A 26,413-nucleotide genomic window follows, 5' to 3' on the forward strand; every position below is an offset into this window, starting at 1 on the left:
TTATTTTCGGGGTTATCAGGAGAAAATACCCCAAAACGCGTATACGCGTTAATCGACTCCAGAGGGTTAAAAACATGACAGATCGTCCTTATAAGGATGCTGTTTCACCCGTGCATTTCTGGATGTGGTCGTTGGAGCCGGTATCCTCCTGTGTTCTCACCTCAAACGGCTAGTGGCAACAAGAGGCCCCGGTTAGTGTCGGCTTGCTAAAAACCTCTCCAGAGAGGCTGTATCGTAGACCCTGTTGAGCTCTACCATCCCCTCGGCAGCCAGACGTAGCGGACCATCTGGTGCCGGGCCTTCACTCACTGAATCTTTGAAAACCGGTAGAACGCTGGGGTCCATATGTGAAACTTAAGTGGATCCCATATGTGTAAAGTCCATGGTATAGCCTTAGAGCAGACTTCTGCCAATTCCAAGAGGGTTACAATCACCTCCAATTTTTTCATATGCAGCTAAACAGATGTTCATATGCGTATGTGACATCAAGAGAGACCGACTCAGTTACGTATGGTAACCCTCATTCCTTGAAGGAGGGAACAGAGACATCACATCCCGTCAACACGGCTGCTGTACCCCCACTGAGCGGTCGGGTCACCGACTCGGCTCCTCAGCAAAAACCTGGTATGCATTGCACCTGCTGCCTTCTTATACTCACGTTGTGATCAGTGGCAGCTGGATGCAATAATTGCATGCCTTCAGGGAACAAGGGTTACCATACGTAACCGAGACGTTCTTTATTGAGATATTCTACTTACAGAACAATTGACGTACAAGAAGGGCAGTGTTGACAAGGGCAAAGCCTGGTCTACAATAGCAAATGCACTGAATTGCTCTCAAGATCTTAAATACTCAGAGGTCAGTTAGGGAGATACTCACATTAAAATACAGTTGAAGTAGAAGGCCATATATAACAAAGATGGGAAGAGCAGTGGCACATCAACAGAAACAGCAAAGCTTGATGATCTCATTGAAGAAAGAAAGAAAGAAAAAAGAAAGAAAGAAAGAAAGAAAGAAAGAAAGAGAGAAAGAAAGAGCAGCTGAGGAAAACAGAGGGAGTTGTGAGAATATGAGGAAGTTATAGAGAAACAGGGCCAAAGCAGAAAAAGGCAAAAAAAGAGGGCTATTTAGAGGGTTAGCCAGACCACCAGGAGGTTTAGTGAACAGGGAAAGGACTGGAGAAATAACAAATGTAGGAGAAAAAGTGGGAATGACACCACTGAGTTGTGGAGGGAGGGAAGCCATGCTCAGAGGGCTCAAAAGGAAAAGTAATTAGAGTAAAAAATACAAGAACTAGTAAAAGGCAGCACAAAAGACACAAAGACAGATAACAGAATGATAAAACTAATGCAACAATAACAACAGCAAATGTAGACAATGCGGACTATCCTACTTCAGCAACAGCAAGTGCAAGCCAAGCATTACTTGGTCTCACTGAATATGTTAAAGAAACAGTGATACTTTTATTCTTTTGCAGTCTTTTGTAATTCAAAAGCATTTATTTATTTGGGATTTCATTCATAAAAATTGTCAAAGTATACATGCTCTACTGTTAATAATAAAATATAAAATCTGTAAAGGTTAAATGTCACATTTTTAATGTAATTTTTAGCACATATATTTAATGGATATTGTGTGTAAACTATATTTATATAGTCTCTCTCTCGCTCTCTCTCTCTCTTTCTCTTTGAGGGTGTCTGAGGGCGTCTGAGAGCTTTCACGTGGAAAGCGTGATTGTTTCGGGTTTTCTGCCTTATATTTAATTTTCTTTCTTAGTAATAACAAAATTATTTTGAATGTAAAGTAGGTTTAATTATTATTATTATTATTATTATTAATATTACTTTTTTTTTTAAAACCAATTCATCCTCCTCAAATGTCGCATTGTGTGAACTGGTAGTGGACTTTGTGTGGGAATACCATGGCATCCTCCTCGGAGGGGGTGACGCCACCTGTTTCCCTTTGTCATGGCGTCAGGTGTGTTCCGGCAAATGGTGTGATTGTGGAAGATGTGCTTATAGCTGTTGGAGAGGAGATTGGATACAAGAATATTTTGTCAGCTTCACGTATGAACAAGGCTGTGGTGGTTTTTGTGAAGAAGGAGGTTCAAGTGAGTCGTTTGATAAGCAACAGAATTATGGTAAGTTAAGAATCTGTTGTAGTTTCACCACTTGTTGAGCCGACCACTAAGGTAACTATATCTAATATAACCATAAAAAATACAAAAGATGAAATAGAAAAATCACTCTATTGAAATTTAACTATCACTATCAAAATTAAACCACTCCTATAAAAATTAAAAAATAAAACATTAAGACATTACATGTCTTTCAGAAGACATGTATTCATGTTTTTGAACAAACAGGATCTTGATGTCTTTTAGAGTGTGTCACTCAGGTGTCTTTTAGAGTGTTGTATGAAGGAAAGGCTTGTATGATTTATGCTAATACTGGGAGTTTGAAATGTTTCGAATGTGGGAATGTTGGTCATAAGAGACTAACATGCCCACATAAAGCTGGGACTAGTGGGGATGACAGCTATGCTTTCCTGGGCCGCCGAGAGGGTAGGGCTCGAGTGGAAATCTCCACCGCGTCCCGAGCCCTCGAGGCAGGATGATTGGTTTCTCAAGGTGGCGCGCGCTGGTTTTCAGTGCCCCAACCCTGGTGCCTTTCTTCTCAGAAATGCATGACGAGCTCACCAGGTCATGGATAGCACCTTTTACTGCCAGAAACTGGCTGGTGGGCTCCTCCTCCCTCACCACCCTCGATGGCAGTGCAGCGAAGGGGTATTCGGTGATTCCCCCAGTGGAGCGGGCGGGTAGGCGCTGTGGCGATGCAATTGTGTCCTAAGTCTGCCTCCTGCTGGCGGGGAGACCCGGTGATTCCTTCCCGGGCCTATAGGCATTCGTCTGGTCTAACTGGCGGTGCCTATATGGCTTGCGGGGAAGCTGCTTCTGCCTTACACGCTGTGGCGTTACTGCAGGTGCACCAGGCCAAGGCACTGAAGGACCCTCATGATCGTGCTAACTCCACGCAAGTTCTGAAAGAACTCAGAACCGCCATTGGCCTTGCGCTCCGAGCGACGAAGGTCACCGTGCATTCTCTGGGTCGTGCGATGTCCACGCTTGTGGTTCAGGAGCGCCATCTCTGGCTGAGTCTGGTTGAAATGAGGGATGCCGACAAAGATCAGTTCCTTAATGCCTGTATACCAGACCGGCCTCTTCGGTGACGTGGTCGAGAACCTGGCCCAGCAGTTCTCGGCTGCACGGGAGCAGACTGAGGTGGTCCAACCTTCTGCCCGGCGGGCAGCTGCTGCCTCCACCCGTCCACCGGTTGCAGCGCCCCAGCCTGCTCGTCGCCGAGGGCGGCCCCCTGCATCCACCCCCACTCCCGCGCCGCATTCGCAGCAGCCTCCAGCAAGTGGCGCCGTAGAGCTGGTCGTAGGCAAGCCGCCCCACACATCCTGACCCCCGTCAAACCTGGCGGTGAGCGGAAGAGCAAGAGGCCCCGGGACGGGTGGGCCCAGAGAGAGGTAGCAGCTTTCTGGGGGATGGTGAAAGCACCTCTCCCTCCCCTGGAGGAGGGCCAGGGGAGAATCTGGAAATCTCGACGAGAGAGCGCGTTTTCTCTGTATTTGGGTCCCAGGAGGGCACGGAGAGTTGCGGACGGCCAAACAACCGGACCTCACTCATCCTCCTCCTTCGCCAAATGGCAGCAGCGGGCGGCTCGAGAGCAACAACAAAGGCCCTACTCATGCACCCTCTGCCAACCCGTGGAACCAGGTGAGCTCTGCACCCCACGCTCGCACCACACTCAGGCCTGCTCACAAACTGCCCGAGTTGGGTCCCTGTGTTCCACCTCGCTGCCCCACTGCGGGTATGGCTGTGGTTCCGCTGGTCCCACTTGTACGGTTTCTAAGCGCCTGGTCAGCACTACCCAGCCCGTCTCGCTGGCTCCTGCGGACCATCAGCCTCGGCTATGCGATTCAGTTTGCCCGGCATCCCCCCAAGTTCAGCAGTATCCGCTTCACTACAGTGAAAGCGTCCGATGCCCCTGTTCTGCAGGAAGAGATCACAGTCCTACTGGTGAAGGACGCGATAGAGCCGGTCCCTCCAGCCGATATGAGGACGGGGTTTTACAGCCCTTACTTCATTGTACCCAAGAAAGGTGGTGGGTTACGACCGATCTTGGATCTGCGAGTTTTGAACCGGGCCCTTCATCGGCTACCGTTCAAGATGTTGATGCAGAAACGCATCTTCGGGTGCATCCGTCCCCGAGATTGGTTTGCAGCAGTCGACCTGAAGGACATGTACTTTCATGTGTCGATCCTTCCGCGCCGCAGACCTTTTCTGTGGTTTGCGTTCGAAGGACGGGCATATCAGTACAAGGTCCTGCCCTTCTGGCTGTCCCTGCCTCCCCCGTGTCTTCACAAAAGTCGCGGAGGTGGCTCTTGTTCCCCTCAGAAAGCAGGGTGTTCGCATTCTCAACTATCTAGACAATTGGCTGATACTAGCACAATCTCGGGATCAGTTGTGTGAGCACAGGGACCTGGTGCTCCGGCACCTCAGCCTGTTGGGCCTTCGGGTCAACTGGGAAAAGAGTAAACTCTCGCAAACTTGGTATGGAGTTGGATTTGGTCACATCGCATGTCACAACGCGCCCGCCACCTCCTCCTTTGGAGTCGGAAGGTTCTGAGGTCACTTCGTGCCATCCACATTCCGGGCCTGCTCAACCATACAGCCGACGAGCTGTCTCGAGCAATGCTCACGGGAGAATGGCGACTCCATCCCCTGACGGTCCAGCTGATTTGGAGATGGTTGGAGCTGCTCAGATAGACCTGTTTGCTTCTCCAGAGCCCGCTCACTGCCAGTTGTTCTACTCCCTGACTGAGGGAACTCTCGGCATGGACGTACTGGCACACAGCTGGCCGCGGGGCCTAGGCAAGTATGCGTTTCCCCCAGTGAGCCTTCTTGTACAGACACTGTGCAAAGTCCGGGAGGACGAGGAGCAGGTCTTGCTAGTGGCACCGTATTGGCCCACTCGGACCTGGTTCCCGAACTAGTGCTCCTCGTGACAGCCCCTCCTTGGCCTATTCCTCTGAGGAAGGATCTACTGACTCAGAGACGGGGCACCATTTGGCACCCTCGTCAAGACCTTTGGAAACTCCATGTCTGGTCCCTGGACGGGAAGCGGAGGTTCTAGGTGACCTACCCCAGGAGGTTGTGAACACCATCACTTCGGCAAGAGCACAGTCTACGAGACACGCTTACGCCTTGAAGTGGAACCTGTTTGTCGAGTGGTGTTGTTCTCGCTGAGAAGAGCCCCGAAGATGCCCGACTGCGGTCGTGCTTTCCTTTCTTCAGCAAGGGCTGGAGCGAAGGCTGTCTCCCTCCACCCTCAAAGTCCAGGTTGCCGCTATTGCTGTGTACCATGACCCCCGTGAATGTCTTTAGGTAAGCATGACCTCGTCATCAGGTTCCTTAGAGGGGCCAGGAGGTTAAATCCTTCCCGGTCCCCCTCCATAGCCTCTTGGGACCTGACTCTGGTGCTGAAATCACTACAGTAGGGCCCATTCGAGCCTTTGCATTCAGTCGAGCCAAAGTTTCTTTCATTGAAAACTCCTGCTCCTGCTTGCACTGGCCTCCATCAAGAGTGTAGGGGACCTGCACGCATTTTCGGTCGACGATTCGTGCCTAGAGTTTGGGCCGGCTGACTCCCAGGTAATCCTGAGGCCCCGGCCCAGCTACGTGCCCAAGGTTCCCACTACTCCCTTCAAAGACCAAGTGGTGAACCTGCAAGCGCTGCTCCTGGAGGAGGTAGACCCAGCCCTGGCTTTGCTCTGTCCCGTCCAAGCATTGAGATGCTATGTAGACCGGACACAAAGCTTCAGGACCTCAGATCAGCTCTTTGTCTGTTACGGAGGCCAGCAGAAGGGGAATGCCATCTCTAAGCAGAGGATGGCCCACTGGATTGTGGACGCCATAGCCCTGGCTTATCAGGCACAGGGTGTGCCCTGCCCATTCAGGTTGCGAGCTCACTCAACTAGAAGTGTTGCATCCTCCTGGGCGTTTCCTTGTGGTGCCTCGCTGACAGATATTTGTAGAGCTGTGGGCCGGGCAACCCCTAAAATGTTTGCTGGGTTCTATAGCCTTTGTGTAGAGCCGGTATCCTCCTGTGTTCTCACCTCAAACGGGTAGTGGCACCGAGAGGCCCCGGGTTAGTGTCGGCTTGCTAAAACTGCTCCAGCGTGTCCGTACTGTAGACCCTGTTGAGATCCTCCATCACCCTAGGCAGCTGGACGCGGCGGAACATCCGGCGCCAGGCCTTCACGATGAATCCGTGAGAACCATGGAAGGCTGGGTTCCATATTGAGACCTAAGCGATACTCGTATGCGTATAGTCCACGGTATAGCCTTAGAGCCCGTGTTTCCCCGGCAGACTTCTGCCTTTCCAAGAGGGTTTGAATCACCTCAAATTTCTCCATAAACACCTATATGTGTATTTGCTCCCGAGACCTCCTTCGGGAAGGATGGGGCTTCCGCAGCGTCCCTGCTCCAAGTGGAACGGGTACGTTTTCCCAGTGTTATCCAATCTCACCCAGTGAGGTAGTGCTTTGACAATGGTGAGTGGAACTACTTGTTCCGAGCCCTGGCCTACACCTAATAGGGGCGCAGGTGGCTCGCACAGGGCACTGAAAGGGGCAGCATCCATCGCGCTTTGGTAGGGATCCCATTTTCATCGGTCACCGACGTGGCGTCGAGAGTGACCGACTGAAAGGGAACGTCTCGGTTACGTATGGTAACCCTCGTTCCCTGAAGGAGGGAACGGAGACGCCACGTCCCGTCGCCACGGTTGCTTTACCACCACTGAGCCGCCAGGTCTCCGGCTCGGCTCCTCAGTGAAACCTGGTATGCATTGCACCTGCTGCCTTATTATACTCACGCTGTGATCAGCGGCAGCTGGATGCAATAATTGCATGCCAATGAGCATTGGCTCGTTTAGTTTACACTCGAAGTAGATTGGTCTATCGAAGCGATATCCCATTTTCGTCGGTCACCGACGTGGCATCTCCGTTCCCTCCTTCAGGGAACGAGGGTTACCATACGTAACCGAGACGTTTCTTAGAAACATCAAAATGACTAAATCTCACATGGTGTCTTTTGCTCTCTGCTATCTTTTCCTGTCCTTTTCCACTCTATGCCTCTATTTTTATATTGATGCTTTGAGGGTGAGTTCTCTAAATATTAATGGGGAAGAGATAGGAGTAAATTAGAAATGATTTCAGAATTTTCAAGTATTAAAAAGTTCAATGTTTCTTTTCTAAAAAAAAAAATACTAATAAGGATAATTAAATTGAATGGAGTATGTGGTGGCAGGGCAAATTTGCTTTGAGCCATGGAACACATAATAGTCCTGGGGTAGATACTTTGTTTTCAGTAAACATGAATGTTAATATTTTAAATGTTGAAATTGTTGAATGAAGATTATTACAAACACAAGTTGAATGTGAGGGAATTATGTTTGTGTTTGTTAATGTCTATGCCCTCAACAGTGGCCCAGAGCGGCAACATTTTTTTATGATTTTAAGAAATGCTATTAACAAGTATGATGATATTGTGTGTCTTGTAAATGGGGGAGACTGGAATTGCACAACAGATTTTACAGTTGACAGGAATGGGGAGGAGCCTTATAGTCAATCCAGTGTTACATTGTTAAAAAGTATGCATGAATTTCAATTAACAGATGTTTAGAGAACAAATAATATAGGAGTTAGACAGTATACCTGGTTGAAAGTATGTGATGATAGGGTTTGCAGTGCAAGACTGGATAGATTTTATTTGAAGAAAATGTGAAACAACACAGCAATGGATGTTTGTATCTGTCCAAATGTTTTTTTCAGGGTTTTAAATTTAAAAAAAAAATAAAAATATAAAAACTAATTACAATTGACATTTTAAATTAATAAATATTACCACATTGCATGATATTTGTTTTTGTGAAAATTTAAAAGCTTTTTGGAATAATTGGAAGTTGAAGAAATTTTCATTTGAAAATCTGTAAATGGTGATGTGGGTAAAGGAAATATGCAATTATTTTGTCAGAATTGTTTTATATGAAATTCAGTTGTTATATATATATATATATATATATATATATACACATCAACTATGGTTAAAACAACAGTAAAAACTGCACAGAAGGACATTCAGCTGTTACAGAAAAATCTTGATGGTAATAATGAGAGGGTACAGGGTGATGTATTGAACAAGAAAAAAACAAGAGCTAAGTTCCCTTTTAAAGGAACAAGCAAAAGGAGCATTGATAAAGGCTAAGTTCTGCTCTATCAAATATATGGATGCCCCGAGTATGTTCTTTTTCAATCTTGAAAGAAAGTGTTACCTTCATCGTCAGGGTGGATCAGTAACATCAAATCCAGCTGAAATGAGAAAGATGGCAAGGGATTTCTATAAACAGTTATATAGTGCTGATAACTGTGATGCTGTAAGTGCTGATGATTATCACAATTATTCACAATTATCAAACTTAGTATATACCTGAAAGATCTATAATGGACAATCTTTTTTTATTGTGGAATGCAGTTGCTTTTAATCAGTCTAATCATGTCAACATTTGAATTCTGTAAAAGCATTCAACAAAGTTTATCATAAGTATCTTATTAATGTTTTGAATAATTTGGGGTTTGGTGATGATTTTATATCTTATATTCAGTTATTGTATTGTAATGTTTCTGTTATGGTCAAAGCAGGTGGTGGATTAAGTGCACCAATATCTGTCACAAGAGGGATAAGGCAATGTTGTTCAAGTTTATTTGTATAGCGCTTTTTAACTTTACAAAAAATTAAGTTTCTACAATATTTAGGAGTAGCTTATCAGTGGTGACTGTCAGTTTATGTGTTTAAATGAACACATAACAGAATGTTCAGAAAAATCAATAAAAGATGTAAACGAACAGACGATTAACACTATTAACAGCAATTATGCAATCAAACTTATAGCAAAATGTGGTAGTTCTGTATGTTGTCTCAGTGTTAGCATCATCTTAGGTCCTCTGAGGGGTTGGCATCATCTCTTCTCAGGTGTTCTGGATCCAGACTGGAGCTTGTGTAAATCCTAGTTACCACAGGATGTAAATACCGTGGCAAAACAGAGAAGCAAATAGAGACATGATTAGCGTAGCTGCTGTTCCAGCCAAGTAAAATTAATTAGTTTAACCCAAGCTAAAGAATAATAATGCACATGACAATAATGACAGGTAGGATCTAATATTTAATATATCTATGACTATGTCGTGATCTATGGTGTCGAACGCAGCACTAAGATCAAGTAAAACTAGCAATGAGATGCAGCCTTGGCCTGACGCAAGAAGCAAGTCATTTGTAATTTTAACAAGTGCAGTTTCTGTGCTATGATGGGGCCTGAAACCCGACTGAAATTCCTCATAGGGATCTTTTTTTTTTTTTTTTTTTTTTTTTTTTTTTTTACAGGAAGGAGCACAAATGAGCAGACACAAATTTTCTACAATTTTAGACATAAATGGAAGATTTGAAATGGATCTGTAATTTACCAGTTCACTAGGATCTAGTTGTGGTTTCTTAATAAGAGGCTTAATAACCGCCAGCTTGAATGGTTTTGGGACGTGACCTAAAGATAACAATGAGTTAATAATATTGAGAAGCGTTTTTTCTGCTACAGGTAACAACTCTTTCAGTAATTTAGTGGGTACAGGATCTAATAAACATGTTATTGGTTTAGATGCAGTGATAAGTTTATTTAGCTCTTCCTGTCCTATAGTTGTAAAGCACTGCAGTTTATCTTTGGGTGCAATGGATAAAACTAAAGTATTAGACGCTGTATAATCTACATTTGTTATTGTATTTCTAATGTTATCTATTTTATCAGTGAAGAAATTCATAAAGTCATTACTATTTAACTGTGAGGGAATATTTAGATCGGGTGGCGTCTGGTTATTTGTTAATCTAGCCACTGTGCTAAATAAAAATCTTGGATTGTTTTGGTTGTTTTCTATGAGTTTGTGGATATGCTCAGCCCTGGCAGTTTTTAGAGCCTGTCTATAGTTAAAAATACCCTTTTCTTTCCACGCAATTCTATAAACTTCCAACTTTTTCTCCATTTGCGCTCAAGACTACAAGTTTCTTTCTTGAGAGAGTGGGTATTACTGTTGTACCATGGCACAGTACGTTATTCTCTAACCTTTTTCAATTTGATGGGGCCAACAGCTTCTAATGTATTAGAGAAGATAGTGCCCATGTTGCCAGTCATTTCATCTAGTTCATGTGTTTTTATGGGTACACAGAGCAGTGGAGATAAATCAGACAGGTTATTTGCGAATCTGTCTTTGGTGGCTGGAACAATAGTTCTGCCCGGACTATAATGCGAAGCCATATCGTTATTATCATCAATACGCAGAATGCACAATACAAGGAAATGGTCAGTAACATCATCACTTTGAGGTACGATATCTATGTCAGTAAGATCGATTCCATGCGATATAATTAAATCTAGCGTATGATTAAAACGATGAGTGGGCCCGGTGACATTTAGCTTTACTCCAAGACAGTTTAATAAGTCAGTAAACGCAAGTCCTAATGCATCATTTGTATTATCAACGTGAATGTTAAAATCTCTGAAAATTAGCATTTTATCAGCGGTAACCAACAGGTCTGAGAGGAAATCTCCAAATTATTTTAGGATTCTGTATATGGCCCTGGTGGTCTATACACAGTAGCCAGAGCAAGAGATACAATAGATTTCTTTTGCATATCTGACAGTGTAACATTAAGCAGAAGTATTTCGAATGATTTAAACCTGTATCCTGTTTTCTGGGTAACATTGAGAATATCACAATATATTGTTGCAACACCTCCCCCACGACCAGTCTGACGGAGCTCATGTTTATGACAGTAGTTTAGTGGAGTAGACTCATTTAGACCAATATAATCATTTGGTTTTAGCCAGGTTTCAGTCAAGCAGAGTACATCAAAACTATTATCTGTGATCATTTCATTTACAATATCTGCTTTGGGTGTGTGAGTGATCTAATGTTTATGAGCCCAAACTTTAGAAATTGTTTGTGTTCATTTATTTTACATTTTTCTGGTTTAATCACGATAAGATTTTTTTTCTAGATCCTACATTACATTTATATTTTGACCTCACTATTCAGGGAACAGACACAGTCTTAATAGATTGGATAGCGCACATACTTCTACCATTTAAGCAGATAGAACAAAAGCCAACATAGCAGTTATTTGAGAATTGGTTTACTAGTCAAATGGAGTGTAGAGTCCTGGAGATGTTGTCCGAGAGGAGATCCGCTCCGACTCTGCTGGGGTGCAGGCCATCAGCACGAAAGATCCTAGGACACTTCCAGAAAAGATTCCAATTATTAACAAAGAGCAGTTTCTGTTCTTTACATCATGACAGTAACCATTCATTTAGAGCAAAAAGTCTACTGAACCTTTCGTGTCCTTGTCGATACGTGGGCAGTGGTCCTGACACGATGATCGTCGCCTCGGGCGTCATGCTGCAAACCGTCTTGATCAGGCTCCTGAAGTCCCTCTTCAGTGTCTCCGTCAGCCTCATTTAGACCGAATGCAGCTCAAACGTGTCGTCACCTGCACTCAAAGGTAGACATACATCCGCCATTAAAGCAAGTAACAGTGAGTAAAGCAATTGTAATGTGTGTGAATAGAGTATTAGCAATGCATGCGGGTTTAGCGACAACCACGCTGGCGATGCTAATGGGCTATAAGCTACTAGCGGACTAGGGAAATCAGAATAAAACTAGTGATAACAAGGCGCTCTGATTGTTTTTGTTTTAGAATACGATAGAGGATATATTCACACGTTTATAGAAACAAAAATGATGGTGTATAAAATAGATTTCAATAGTAAAAAAGCTCAAACTAGAGGCATACGGCAGCAACAAAAACAGAAGGTAGTCTGCTTTCTGGACAGTTATATAGTTCGTGGATTGAGCCATTGTTGTGTAGTTTGAGGAGGGTTCTTAAAGGAATTGTAATTCCTAGTATAAATGATACAAAGGACATTTGCTAATTTATTTTGGAGTGGACAGCATTGGATCCATGCAGCAGCACTCTGTTTACCAGTTCAAGAGTGGGGTCAAGGCTTTGTGGATGTGAGAAGTTGGATCCGGACATTTAGGATACAAGCTGTACAGAGACTCCTTTATAACAAAGATGTGGCATGGCCAAAACTGCAAGTGTTGATTTTTTTTTTTTTTTTTTTTTTTGAAGCAGGCAGGTGTCTTGATAGGAGTTTATATTAATGCATGTCTGAGGGGAACTTACTGTCTTTAGAAAAGTTTAGATGGTATTTTTTTTTTCTCATCTAAGCCTTTGTATAATGCATATTAAAGTTCATAAGTGAAGCGCTGCTTCATTTATAGCAGAAACCAAGGAAACACTTTAGTGAATCTGCGTCTCATTCAGCTCGTCTGCTGTTTCATGCAAATATTTTTATGTATAGTTTCACAAAACTGAAGTCAAACCATTCTGTTTTTGCTTCAAAATTTCTAAATTATACAATTAATGTCAATTAAAAACTCCTCATGTTGCATGTATGCAGCAACTTTGTTTGGATCATGATTAAAATGCAGTGGTTGCCTCCAATTTTAAATGGAAAGAGCACAGAGAAAGCCTTATTTTGTTTATATGAAGAGATTTATTTTATTTGTTTTACTTATTTATTTGATTTGGGGCTTGTTTTAAAATTTTTTATTTACATTCTATTTAAATTGTGTCATTTAGCAGAAACTTTTATCCAACTACTACTTACACATGAGGCTACTCACACATGAGGACAATATAAGCAATCAAAACCAACAAAAAAAGCAATAATATGCAAGTGCTATATTAGTATATTATTATAGTTATATTATAATTTCACAAATAAATGTACAGCATTTTGTCCATGCAATAATAAAAGGACACATTTAATTCATAATGTGTCTTTAAATTAAAAATAAAAATAAAAAATGAATTGAATCGTTTTTTTTGTTTGTTTGTTTGTTTTTTTTTTTAAAGATTTTGTTTAGTAATTTTAATGAAGTATTTTCTGATAAAGTGTTTATTGAGGGAATGAAATATAACTTTTTAGTGAGGGGGAAAATGTGTTTACCTAAATGATTTAATCAGAACAGCTAAATTGACAATTTGGAAAACAAGAAAGAATAAATGTTTACAACTTGCTACAGTGGATCCTAAAATGATGTATTGATGTTTGGTAAAAGGAAGACTGGAAACTGAGTTTGCCTATTATAGGCTTCTAAATAATGTTGTACTTTTTTTGTGATGTGTGGAGTGTCAACGAGGTCCATTGTATAATTCATGATGATCAACATGAAGTGAATTTTTAAGGTTGTTAATTGTAATTATTTATTTATTTGGTGTTTTATAGTGTAATAAAGTGCTTGTTAAACCTCTCTCTCTCTCTCGCTCTCTCTCTCTCTCTCTCTCTCTCTCTCTCTCTCTCTCTCTCTCCTTCTCGGTGCATGCTGGGAGTTTGGGAAATGTGAGCTGGAGTTGTTCTGGGGTAGTTTTCTTTACTATTCTTGTATCTTTTTTTCTTCTTTTTTTCTTCTTCTTCTTTCTAAATGTTTATGTAGGCTATAGTTATAGGGTTAATTTAAATATTTTAGAATTTTTGAGGAGTAATAGTCGGCAAGTTGAGTTTTTTGGTTTTTAGGTTTCCTCTCTGTTGCCCCGCCATGGAGTCAGGTGCGTGTCTGATGCCGGTGCGCCGGTCGTGGCGATCGGAGAACAAACAGAATGTTTCTTCATCCAAAATGAACAAGGCCTTGGTAGTTTTTCTAAAAGATCAAAGTTTTGTGAGTAAACTCATCGTGAGCGGTGTTTGGGTATGTGGAGCATTTGTTACTGTTTCACCGTTGGTATCGCAGTCGACAAGGTGAACATTTCTAATTGTCCACCATATATACCCAATCCGTGCATTGAAAATGAACTGCAGAGGTTTGGGAAAATAATGCCCGCATACAGAAGAAAATATCAACAAAGCAAAAGAAGGTGAACATGCGGTCGTTGGTGAAGTGGAGAATGCATATAAAAGTAAAGAAATAGAGACAGAAAATGGGACAAATAATAAACTGAGTACTCATGAACAAAGTGTATCTACTGAAGATATAGGACAGAAGGAATCGAGTGAAAAGAAATTAGAGAAAAAAAGGAAAACAAAAATAACTGTAAAAATAAAAGTATGAATTGTGAAGAGGCAGGAACAAGTGATGTCAAAAAATCCCATTTTGAGAGTTCTGATAATATTTATGTAGACACTGTTGAGAATCAAATCGATAATATATCTCTGTCTCAGCTCTCTGAAAGCACTGATGTGACTGAAGAAATGGCTGATGATGATTGTCTTTCTGAAATGTCAGATCTTCCCTCCAACTATGTTGAAGATCAGTTATATACTGTAAAAGTGATTAATGATTTCCTTGATGTAACCTTTGGAAGAAAAGTAGAAGCTAAAAATCTTTTCAGTGATCAAGATACAAAAGACTGTCAGTTATGAAGAGTTAAGTAGAATGAAAAGATTCAGTTTGGAAAAAAAGGTAACAAACTTCTTGAAACTCATAGTTTATTTATGAAGGAATCACAAGGGGTGAACTATCTGTCCCTTTTTGTCTTGTCCTCTTTATTTTTTCTTTTTCTGTCTTCTTCTTTCATGGAGAGCTTTAGAATAGGTTCCATTAACATTAATGGAGGAAGAAATAGCAGGAAAAGAGCAAGTATAAATGAATACATACAAAATAAGAATATTGATGTAACATTTGTACAGGGGACACATAGTGATATAAAGAATGAAGTGGAATGGAAAATGGGGTGGAGAAGTGATTTATTTATGAGTCAAGGTAATGTTAGTGGAGGAGTTGCTATTTTATTTTCAAGGATGATTAATATAACCACTGTGTCTGTCAATGAAATAGAAAGGTATAATTTTGGCTGTTCAAACAATTATAAATGGTTCTACTTTTGTTTTTATTAATATTTATGCACCAAATACTAGTGAAAAAAAGGATACAAACTTTTAAAAAGTTACACCAGTTTTTAAAACAAAATTGTGATGAAAATGGGGGATGACTGGAACTGTACATTAAATTTAATTTTGGATAGAAATGGAGAAGAACCTCATCACTCTTCTGCCAAATTTATACATAATGTTGCATGATGTAAATGGGAATGTGATTTCAGATCTTAAAGAAATGAGAAAAATTGCTATGGAATTCTATATGGACTTTTTTGGAGAAGGACAATGTGACGTCGAATGCATCAAGGAGTTACATAAAGACTTACTAAACTCTCTGATGAACAGCGTAAACGGCTTGACTTTGAAAAGACCTGTCTGATGCTGTTCAAAAACTTTCAAGCGGAAAAGCACCTGGTATACTGTAGATGGACTTCCGGCTGAGTTTTATAAACAATTTTGGAACCTTCTAAGAGGTTGATTTATATGAAGTTTTTAATTATTGCTATCAAAACATGAATTGCCTACAAGTTGTAAAAGAGCATTTTTATCTTTGTTACCTAAAAAAAGGTGATCTTGGTCTGTTGAAAAATTGGAGACCTGTGGCTGTTTTATGCACTGACTATAACATTTTGGCAAAATGCCTTTCTAATAGATTGAAACCCTTTTTAGAATGTATGGTCAATAAATATCAAACATATTGTATACCAAATACAACAATAATGGACAATCTGAGACATAATAGACATTGCAAGTTTGAACTGTGAAAATTTTGGCATTTTTGCAATTGATCAATTGAGTTAGTCATTTTTATTTGTTTAAAACGCTTGAAGCTTTTGGGGTTGGTCAGTGTTTCATTTCATGGATTAAAATGTTGTAAAATGATGCATCTGCAATGTTGAAAGTGGGGGGTGGGCTCAGTGAGCCTATTCCAGTATTGAGAGGAATAAGACAAGGATGCCCGTTATCAGGGATGTTGTATTCATTGGCCATTGAACCCCTACTTTGTAAGTTAAGGAAAACATTACAGGGGGTTTCTGTTGAAAAACCTATTAAGTTTGTTGCATATGCTGATGATGTTACAATTTTTATTAAGGATGAGAGAGATGTTTGTTTTAAAAGAAACACTGAAAATGTATGAAAATGCATCAACTGCAAGAGTGAATTGGGAAAAATGTGAAGGGTTTTATTGTGGACAAAAAGGTCAATGAAAATCCACCAGAGCTCCCAGGTGGTGTTAAGTGGAGTCAAGAGGGGTTGAAATGTTTAGGGGTTTATCTAGGGACTGAAACATTTAAGATGAAAAATTGGGAAGGAATGGAAGAGAAGATGTGTAGTCGGTTGTTTAAGTGGTCATGGGTGCTACCACAGTTATCCTATAGAGGAAGAGTTTTGGTCACAAATAATTTAGCAGCTTCGGCACTGTGGCACAAAATGAATGTCCTGGATACACCAGATGATATTGTCCATGAATTACAAAAAAGATTAGTGGATTTTGTTGGACTGGACAACACTGGACTAAAGCGACAATTATTTTCTTACCAGTATATGAAGGTGGACAAGGATTAATATATATTAAAAGCAGAATTAAGACTTTCAGGCTGCAGGCAGTACAAAAGTTGCTGTCCTCAAATAGCTGGACTGATACCGCTATAACCCTGTTACACAAAGCTGATGTTTTTAAATATGATTTACATTTGTTTTTAATGAATTTAACAGAAATGGATGGTAACACTTTATTTTGATAGGCCATCTGTTGAGACACTATTAGTTATTAGTAGCCATTCAGTAGTATTGTCAACAGTGTGTCAGTTGACATCCAATAACACTGTTTCAACAGACAAGTAACATACATTCAACTTTAAGTTGCATTTCAAGTGTTAAACTACAGATCTTACAAAAACAGTCTGTTGACTGTCAATATGATTTTTGCAACAGTTTATTAAATAATGGTCAACTAACTTTCTGTAAATTGAGTCACCATCTTCTAAGCTGGCAACCAACACCTCATTATCAGACTGTCAGTTGAAGTAAACAGTCATATCAACATATAATCAAGAGTGTATCTTCTTTACACAATGGGAATTAAATTAAATTGAATGGTTGAAAACTTTTAAACAATCTTTAGTTAACCATCTGTTGATTGCCAATTAAAGATTAGTTTCTTAGTTTCTTAAGATTCTTATCTTATTCTTTATAGCAGGGGTGCCCAACCCTGCTCCTGGCGATCGACTGTCCTGCATTGTTTAGCTTCAACCCTAATCAAACACACCTGCCTTTAATTTTTAAGTGAGCCTGAAGACCTTAATTAGTTGCTTCAGGTGTGTTTGATTAGGGTTGGAGCTGAACTTTGTAGGACAGTCGATCGCCAGGAGCAGGGTTGGCCACCCCTGCTTTATAGGGTATCAGCAGCAGCACATCTGAATAATATACACACACACACACACACTTTAACTACTGCTAGTCGAGGGTACAAGGGTACATATTGCTAGTCGAGGATACAAGTTAATGCATAACCAACAACACTTCTTAAACTGGATTGTGGTTACAATTCCTTATGTCTTAAGGAGCCCTTCCAAGTACTCCACGTTTTTATCTTCTTGCTAACCAGTAGGTCCATTCTATGAAGCAGAGCTGTTTTTTTTTAATGCCTTCTCAGAACGATTCCCCCGCATATGCCAAACTTCCCTCTTGTATGTCTGCCACATTGTCTCAGTGTTTCAAGTGTGTAGTCCAGTTTGTGGATCCACATAATTCCAGTTGTGGTCGACTCTGACATGCCTGTAGCCCTCCTCAGAAAGACAGGCATATGCTCTCAATTCATCACTCGCAACTAGCCTTTGACGTTTGACATGTTTCTTGATGATGGGAACAAGGGTTTCCTTGTTTCTTTTTTTCACAAGGTGAAAAATGGGGCATCTGCTTGCAGCTTTGATCTCATGTATGTACCGTGGTGCTCTTGTGAACATGCATTGAAGATTAGTATTTTGTAAATAAAGTGGTAAATTGTTCTTTTTGCAAACAAATCACTCATGTTGCTCCATAAAATTGAGGTTAAACCACTGGTGTCACATGGATTATTTTATGATTTTAAAGATGTTGTTACTATCTTGAAAGTGGTAGTTCCATGGACTGTCAATGGAGGGACAGAAATTTCTCAGATTTCATTAAAATGTCTTCATGTGTGTTAACATGTGTTAAATGTCTTATAGGTTTAAAACAACATTAAGGTGAGCAATTAATAACAGAATTTCCATTTTGGGTGGACTAACTCTTTAATAAAACTTACTGAACAAAGGTAATAAAGTACTGAGATACATTTTTGCCATTAAATGAAACATTTATCATATCATATTTATTTATTTATTTGTGTTAAGAGCACATATATCTGTTCTATTCTACTTATGTATGAGATAAACCTTCAGGTTTAACAAAACAAATAACATGTCAGTGAGAGCAAAATGTCCCCGGTGTATGTATCAGTTGAAACATATTTGCTGTTATCTTTTCCATAGAAACTACCTCACCTTACAAAAGAATCTTATTAACATAATCAATTATTGAAATTGCTGAGAGAAATTTGACAACTTTAGGACATCAAGGGATTGGGGTGGGAATAATGCAGGAAAGTGTCATGACATTATAATGAAAAAAAAAAAAAAAAAAACTAGAGTTGTATTAATTGATAGACGACTTTGAGGAAAGTGATGTCCTTCTCAACTCAGTGTTGCCAACAAATTTTCAGAGAAAGTTGCTAAAGGAAGGTTGATTTGTTGCTAAAAGTTGCTAAATGACGTTATGATGTCATTGCGCGATGACGTCATTGCGTAATAATGACGAAAAATTGTCTCACAACATCAAATCTCAGCAAAAAAAAAAAAAAAAAAAAAAATATATATATATATATATATATATATTTTTTTTAATTTAATGTTAATTTAGATTTGTTTGTAAAATAATATGTAAAAAATAAAATTAAAATATAAATGACTTTATTTTTAAATTAATTGAATTATTGAACACTGACACGTTTTTGAATGATTACAATTTAAGTTTTTTTAATAGCTAGTAAACTAGTAACACTACACCTTCCCAACAATTATGCTTTAAGCAGTGTATTAGTAGTTAGTGTGCTACACTCTAAGAAAGGTCTGTAAAATTAGGGCACAATCTACTGTGTAAATATGAAAGAATTTCCCATATTGATTTTTTTACCTGCATTTTAAATTACGCATCGTGTTTTCATGTTACAGGGTGATAATGGACAATGTCCTGGAAAATTATTAGTATCTTTTCCATTTTTCTTACAGAGTACTAACTGATCAACAATCGCAGATACAAGCTACTAACAAAGTGTATCATAAATGAACAATTATTAAATTATTATTAAATTGAACAATTGCAAATAGCAGAGTCACTTATCAAAAATTGCAAAAAATTCCCAAATAAACAAAAAAAAATGCTACATTTGTTGCTAGGTGCTTTAGGGGGGAAAAAAAGTTGCTAGGGCAATCTGAAAAGTTGCTAAATTTAGCAACAAAATTGCTAAGTTGGCAACACTGTCTCAACTACTTACTGTATATCTATCTTAAACTATGATTCACACACTCAAAAAAATAAATTGTTGAATGAACATGATTTATTCGTCGCACCCATTATGCATCTAATCAAATCAAGTAAACTTGCACTGCTTCGAATAATAATTTAGTTACAAATAACAAGAATGAATCATTTAACATAAGTAAACGTGTTATATTCTTATTAATCAGACATATTTGTATTTTGCAAATCAAACAAGTGGCTAGTTGACTTTTTTGAGTGCATATTGATATAAAAACAAACAAACAAACATGCACTTACATTGTTCTGCATGCTTAAGACCGCCAACTCTCTGCCTCTTTTTCTTTCGGTGCGTCTTCAGGCTTTTTACACTAACACTTCTGAGTTTCTTTGACATCATGAAAAGCATTGCTGTTCTCTTCGCAGTGCCATCTTGAAGCATATCTACTTGACGTAGATGTAAACCCTGTGCAATTCTACAAAGATGAACAAAAATAATTATTATTAAATAAGAACATTGTATTTTCACATAAAGAGAATGTGCACTTGATCAAATGGGCCACAATTTGTACCTAGTATACTGCAGCGGTGTAATTAATATTAACACTATAAATTACTATTAACCTCTTTCTTTGAAGTATACTATAAAGTTTATATGATAAAATGTTGGTAATGCATATGTAACTGTCCATCATATATTAATTTGCCAAACCATGGTAAGTGAGAGTAAGCTAATATGTGGATCGCTCACCCGAGAGGAAAAATGAGCTGTTGCTGCCAGATCTCGATCACTGAAAATCATTTTGTATGGAATACATAACAAACTAGACTATATCAGATTAAAAAGTCGAAGCTATTTTTAGAGTATTTTATTTTCTCCATAGGAAATTTTATCTATTTAATTAAACACTATAGGCTAAAATGTTAAATAGAGGTTGTACCTGTAAGTAGATTGTAACTATCCGAGTTTGTAATAAACTATAGTTTATGAGTTTGTTAATGTAACCAATTTGCATTATTTCAAAGTATTTTTTTTAAATAATAGTTATATTTTCATTTATTTAGGTGCTATATAATTATATTGGAATTACTATTTACAAACCTGGTAATGGGGGCAATGCAGATATGCATTTTACCCGGGAAAAGGCACAGAGGGGAAACACAGAGGGAGAAGGAGAGGGACATATCCACAAAAGTGTTAAGTTGTGTTTATAATTGTAAGTTTGTTTTAAGTAGTTGGCATCAGTGTGCTATCAAACACAAATCGGATATTTCTTGTGAGTAGGGTTGCCAACTTCAAAAAAGGAAAATAAGGGACACTAGTGGTTTTCCATAGAAATATAAGGGACAGAATAACGGACACACACACAGGCCTATTGTCACAGAGTTGAACTCCGTGGTTCCCTCTTCCGAAAATCAGAGGGCTCCCTCACCCGAATATTGACTCTCACACTACATTTCCCATCAGCCCATATCTGGCACTCATTACTTAGCCCAGCTGTAGCCCATCAGCTAGCCTATATAAACAATCTGTTCCTTCCATCTTTGTGAAGTCTTGTATTCTGCGGTTTACATTTCTGAGTGGTTTTCTCTGTTTTGTCTTCTGTTTTCACCCTGTCTGTACCTCGTTTATGATACTCTCCCGCTTGCCTTTTTGGATTATGCGCCTTGTCCCTGAGTTATGATTCCTTGCTGTCTGCCCCGATTTTTAGCCTGTTTGGTGTCAATGAGTGTGTTTGCCCTCTCTAACTGTGTTTGCTGGTGTGTGACAATTGCCTGTTTGACCACAATTTTAATAAAAGCCTGCTTATGGATCCAACTTCTAGTGACTCTTTGTTACTCCTATTTTAATATAGACCTTAATAAGTTGCAAATTGGTCCTCCAGCTGTTCCATATATGTACATTTAACTTTTCCGGCCTCTTATTGCTACCTGTCCCAACTTTTTTGGAATGTGTAGCTCTCATGAAATCCAAAATGAGTCAATATTTGGCATGACATTTCAAAATCTCACTTTCAACATTTGATATGTTATCTATATTCTATTGTGAATAAAATATAAGTTTATGAGATTTGTAAATTATTCTATTCCTTTTTTTACTCACAATTTGTACAGTGTCCCAACTTTTTTGGAATCGGGTTTGTGTCTGTGTATATATATATATATATATATATATATATATATATATATATATATATATATATATATATATATATATATATATACACACACGCACACACACACACACACCCATATATATATATATATATATATATATATATAAAAACATATATGTAAACACAAACACACACACACACAGGTACAGTCATGGCCACAATTGTTGGCACCCCTGAAAGTCTTCCAGAGAATTGCGTATTTCTCACAGAAAATATTGCAATTACACATTTTGCTATACACATTTATTCCCTTTGTTTGTATTGACACAAAAAAAAAAAAAACAACAGAGGAAAAAAAGCTAATTTGACATAATTTGGTTGCAGACCCTTTGGAAAAAATAACTGAAGTCAATCGCTTCCTATAACCATCAATAAGCTTCTTACACCTCTCACCTGGAATTTTGGACCACTCTTCCTTTGCAAACTGCTCCAGGTCTATCATATTGGAAGGGCACCTTTTCCCAACAGCAATTAAGATTTCTCCACATGTGTTCAATGGGATTTAGATCTGGACTCATTGCTGGCCACTTCGGAACTCTCCAGCGCTTTGTTGCCATTAATTTCTGGGTGCTTTTTGAAGTATATTTGGGATCATTGTCCTGCTGGAAACAAGAAAATACCGGCTGTAATAGCCTGACTGTCTGTCTGGCAGGGGAACATGTTCTATGGTCCCTTTGTCCAGTAGAGTTTGAAATTCCTGTGTCAACAAATGTGCTCGTTCCGGTTTCACGGAAGTGGAGACCACGACGTTGAAACGCGGAGGACGATACGCAAACTGAATCCTGTAGCCTTTCACTACAGTCCTGTCTACCCATGGGGAGATATTTGGCAGTAGTTTCCACGCTGCCAGCTTCTCTGAAAGGGGCACTAATTTTGACACTTCGTTTTGTTGGGGGGATGTTAGATGTTCGGTGTCCTGAAACGTGACAGGAGGCAACCGAGCATTTAACATTTCGCTGGAGGCCGCTGCTCCCCGAAACACCAGTGATGGCGGAGATAAAACAACGGGCCCTTGAGAGTGCCAGGAAGGAGTCTTTATTCTCTGTTGGAACTTTACGTGCCCCTCCCGGAGGGGGCACACCCCCACGGTCCTGGGCGCGCCAGCCTCAGGACTTCTTTTTGCCAGAGATGATGCTCCGCAGGTCCGGTCTCTTAGAGGCAGGCTAAGAGGTGTGGCGAGCCGCTCCCCATTCTCTTCAAGGGGGGGAACGACTTGCCACACTCTCCTTCTGGGCTTCTCGCCTCAGAGAAACCGAACTTGGTCAGGACTGGGTGGCCGACGGTCCCAACGCTTGAGCACAGCGGGGGAGGAACAAACGCTTCCTCATAGTGTTTCGCCTCCCGAAACCTAGTGGCGACAGTGTTTATGGCATCGCCAAAAAGGCCGGAAGGCGAGACAGGTGCATCAAGGCGGAAAGTTCGATCCCTCTCCCTGATGCCCGTGAGGTTCAGCCACAGATGTCTCTCCGTGGAGACCATAGCAGCCATAGAACGGCCGATGGCACGGGCCGTCTGCTTAGTCGCACACAGAGACAGATCTGTGGCTCTGCAAAGTTCTAAAAACGCCTCCTCATCGATGGACCCGCCTGTGCTCAAGTCCTTTAGCAGGTCAGCCTGGTACGCCTGCAGAACCGCCATGGTGTGCAGGGCAGCACAAGCCTGACCCACAGCCTGAAAAGCTTTCCCCACCAGCGAAGATGTCATTCTGCATGGCTTGGTGGGGAGTGTAGGCTTTTTAAGGGACGATGAAGTCCCAGGGGAGAGATAGCCCGCAAGCGTCTCTTCCACCTGGGGCATCATCAAGTAGCCCCGTGTCTTTGCATCGACGATAGTCGAATAAATCGACGTCGACGGCACAAAGACACGGGATGAATATGGCTTACTCCACGACCGTACCAACTCATTGTGGAGATCGCCGAAAAAGGGGAGAGACCGTCGCTGAGGTCCCTCCCCTTGGCCACCCGACAGAAATCTGTCGTCTAATTTTGAGCGTTTGGGGGTCTCTTGCTCCTGTAGCCAGTCTAGCTTTAGGCGATCGACTGCACGAGTTACCACATCGAGTAGCTCCTCATATGCTCTATCATCGTGGGAGGAGCGCTCTGAGGTGGCACTTTCCATCTCCACAGAAACAAGAGATGAAGTCTCCTCGGGCCGTTCAGAAGAAGCACCGGGGCGCGCTTGAGAAACGGACGCGAGGGCTCATGATCTGGTGAGAGCGTGAGAGAAAGGGGCAGAGTCATCCCATGCACCTCCGCCAGATCGACATGCGACCCCCAGGACCTTAACGAGGGAGAATCTGCTGGCTCGTAATTTTTGAAAAACATGAGTCGCGCGCGAAGTACTTTAACAGATAGCAGATCACATTGCTCGCATTCTCCCTCTAGCCCGAGGGCAGCGTGCTCTTCCCCCAAACACTCAAAACAGAATCTGTGAGGATCATCCTCCGAGATGAGTCTCTGACACGGAGGCACGCATCTCTTATTTGATTCTGTCATTCTCATTTTTTTTTCTCTCTCTTTTTTTCTTTTAATATTTTACTGCAATGCAGTGTTTTATTTATATATTTTTTACTTAATTGCCCGTTCTTAACACACACACACAATGCGGTCCGTGAAGACAAAGAAACCTGAGGGTGTTTCCGTGTCACGTCTATTTATAACCTGCAGGTGCATGTAATATGTGACGTCACCTACCGAGGTTATTTAAGCCAATTCTTGGCGTGTTTGACACACGTGCTTCACAACCAGTCGAACAAAGAATGGTCTCATTAGCACTATTGAGCGCAGCATCGAGTGTAGTTTTTGATAAGGGACCAGTTTTGTCATCATCAAGCTCAGTTTAGTTTAAATAGTATTTGTGCAATCAAGTTGACGATATCGCTGGAAATTAAGTGTCCCCAACTAAGCAAGCCAGAGGCAACAGCAGCAAGGAACCAAAACTCCATCGGTGACAGAATGGAGAAAAAACCTTGGGAGAAACCAGGCTCAGTCAGGAGGCCAGTTCTCCTCTGGCCAGACGAAACCAGCAGTTCAATTCCAGACTGCAGCAAAGTCACATTGTGCAGAGGACGTTCCTGTGGTCTTGTCCCGTTGGCCATCTGAGGTAAGGTCTTTACTGGGGATCTGTCTCTGGGGCTCACCTAGTTGTCCTGGTCTCCGCTGACTTTACCTAATTAATGCAGCCTAAAAATACTTTAACGGATCTGAATATTAGAAATGTGTTATGTGTAAGACAGGTTAAAGAGATGGGTCTTTAATCTAGATTTAAACTGACAGAGTGTGTCTGCCTCCCGAACTATGTGTAGGTTATTCCAGAGTTTGGGCACTAAATAGGAAAAGGATCTGCTGCCCGTGGTTGATTTTGATATTGTAGGTATTAACAAATTGCCAGAGTTTTTAAGATTTTAAAATCTATACAATGTTTAATAGGTAGCCAGTGCAGTGTTGACAGAACCGGGCTAATATGGTCAAACTTCCTGTTCTAGTAAGAACTATAGCTGCTGCATTTTGGACCAGCTGGAGTTTGTTTGTTAAGCGTGCAGAACAGCCACCCAAAAAAGCATTACAATAATCTAACCTTGATGTCATAAACGCATGGATAAACATTTCTGCATTCCACATTGAGAGCATAGGTCGTAATTTAGGTATATTTTTAAGATGGAAAAATACAGTTTTACAAATGCTAGAAACATGGCTTTCTAAGGAAAGACCGCGATCAAATAGCACACCTAGGTTCCTAACTGATGACGAAGAATTGACAGAGCAGCCAACACCATGCTAATGCACTTCCATTAATGCCAACAAAGTGTTCTAGTCTATTCAAAAGAATGTTGTGGTCAATAGTGTCGCATGCAGCGCTAAGATCTGATAGCACTAATAGAGAGATACAACCACAATCAGATGATAAGAGCAGGTCATTTGTAACTCTAATTAGAGCAGTCTCAGTACTATGATACGGTCTAAATCCTGACTGGAAATCTTCACAGATACCATTTTTCTCAAAGAAGGAATATAATTGTGAAGATACTACCTTTTCTAGTATCTTGAACAGAAAGGGAGATTCAAGATCAGTGTGTAATTAACTAGTTATTTGGGGTCAAGTTGTGTTCTTTTGATAAGAGGCTTAATAACAGCCAGTTTGAAGGTTTTGGGGACATATCCTAATGACAATGATGAATTAATAATAGTCAGAAGAGGATCTATGACTTCTGGAAGCACCTCTTTTAGGAGCTTACATGGAACAGGGTCTATCATACATGTTGTTGGTTTAGATGATTTAACAAGTTTATACAATTCTTCCTCTCCTATAGTAGAGAATGAGTGGAATTATTCCTCAGCCAATCTATAGCACACTATCTGATGCGATACTGTAGCAGGCGGCTGCATGGTTACAATTTTATCTCTAATAGTATTGGAAGTAAAGTAGTTCATAAAGTAATTACTGCTGTGCTGTTGGGAAATGTCAACACCTTTTGATGCTTTAATTTTCGTTTATTTAGCCACTGTATTAAATACATACCTGGTGTTATGTTTGTTTACTTCTAAAAGAGACGAAAAGTAATCAGATCTAGCAGTTTTCAATGCTTTTCTGTAGGATATGTTACTTTCCCGCCAAGCAATACAAAATACCTCT

General features: G+C 40.5%; 1 long non-coding RNA gene across 1 annotated transcript; it reads right to left on the minus strand.

Annotated features, from left to right (window-relative positions):
• Positions 1-11,433: 11,433 nt before the first annotated feature.
• On the minus strand, positions 11,434-22,485 carry LOC122143932. The gene is made up of 3 exons (XR_006159440.1): positions 22,175-22,485; positions 19,905-20,080; positions 11,434-11,656 (listed from the first exon to the last, which is right to left on the minus strand). It is a non-coding gene; the product is annotated as an uncharacterized LOC122143932 (long non-coding RNA).
• Between the last annotated feature and the right edge of the window lie 3,928 nt (positions 22,486-26,413).

The sequence above is a fragment of the Cyprinus carpio genome, unplaced genomic scaffold (assembly GCF_018340385.1).
Source record: "Cyprinus carpio isolate SPL01 unplaced genomic scaffold, ASM1834038v1 S000006534, whole genome shotgun sequence".
NCBI classification, from domain to species: Eukaryota; Metazoa; Chordata; class Actinopteri; order Cypriniformes; family Cyprinidae; genus Cyprinus; species Cyprinus carpio.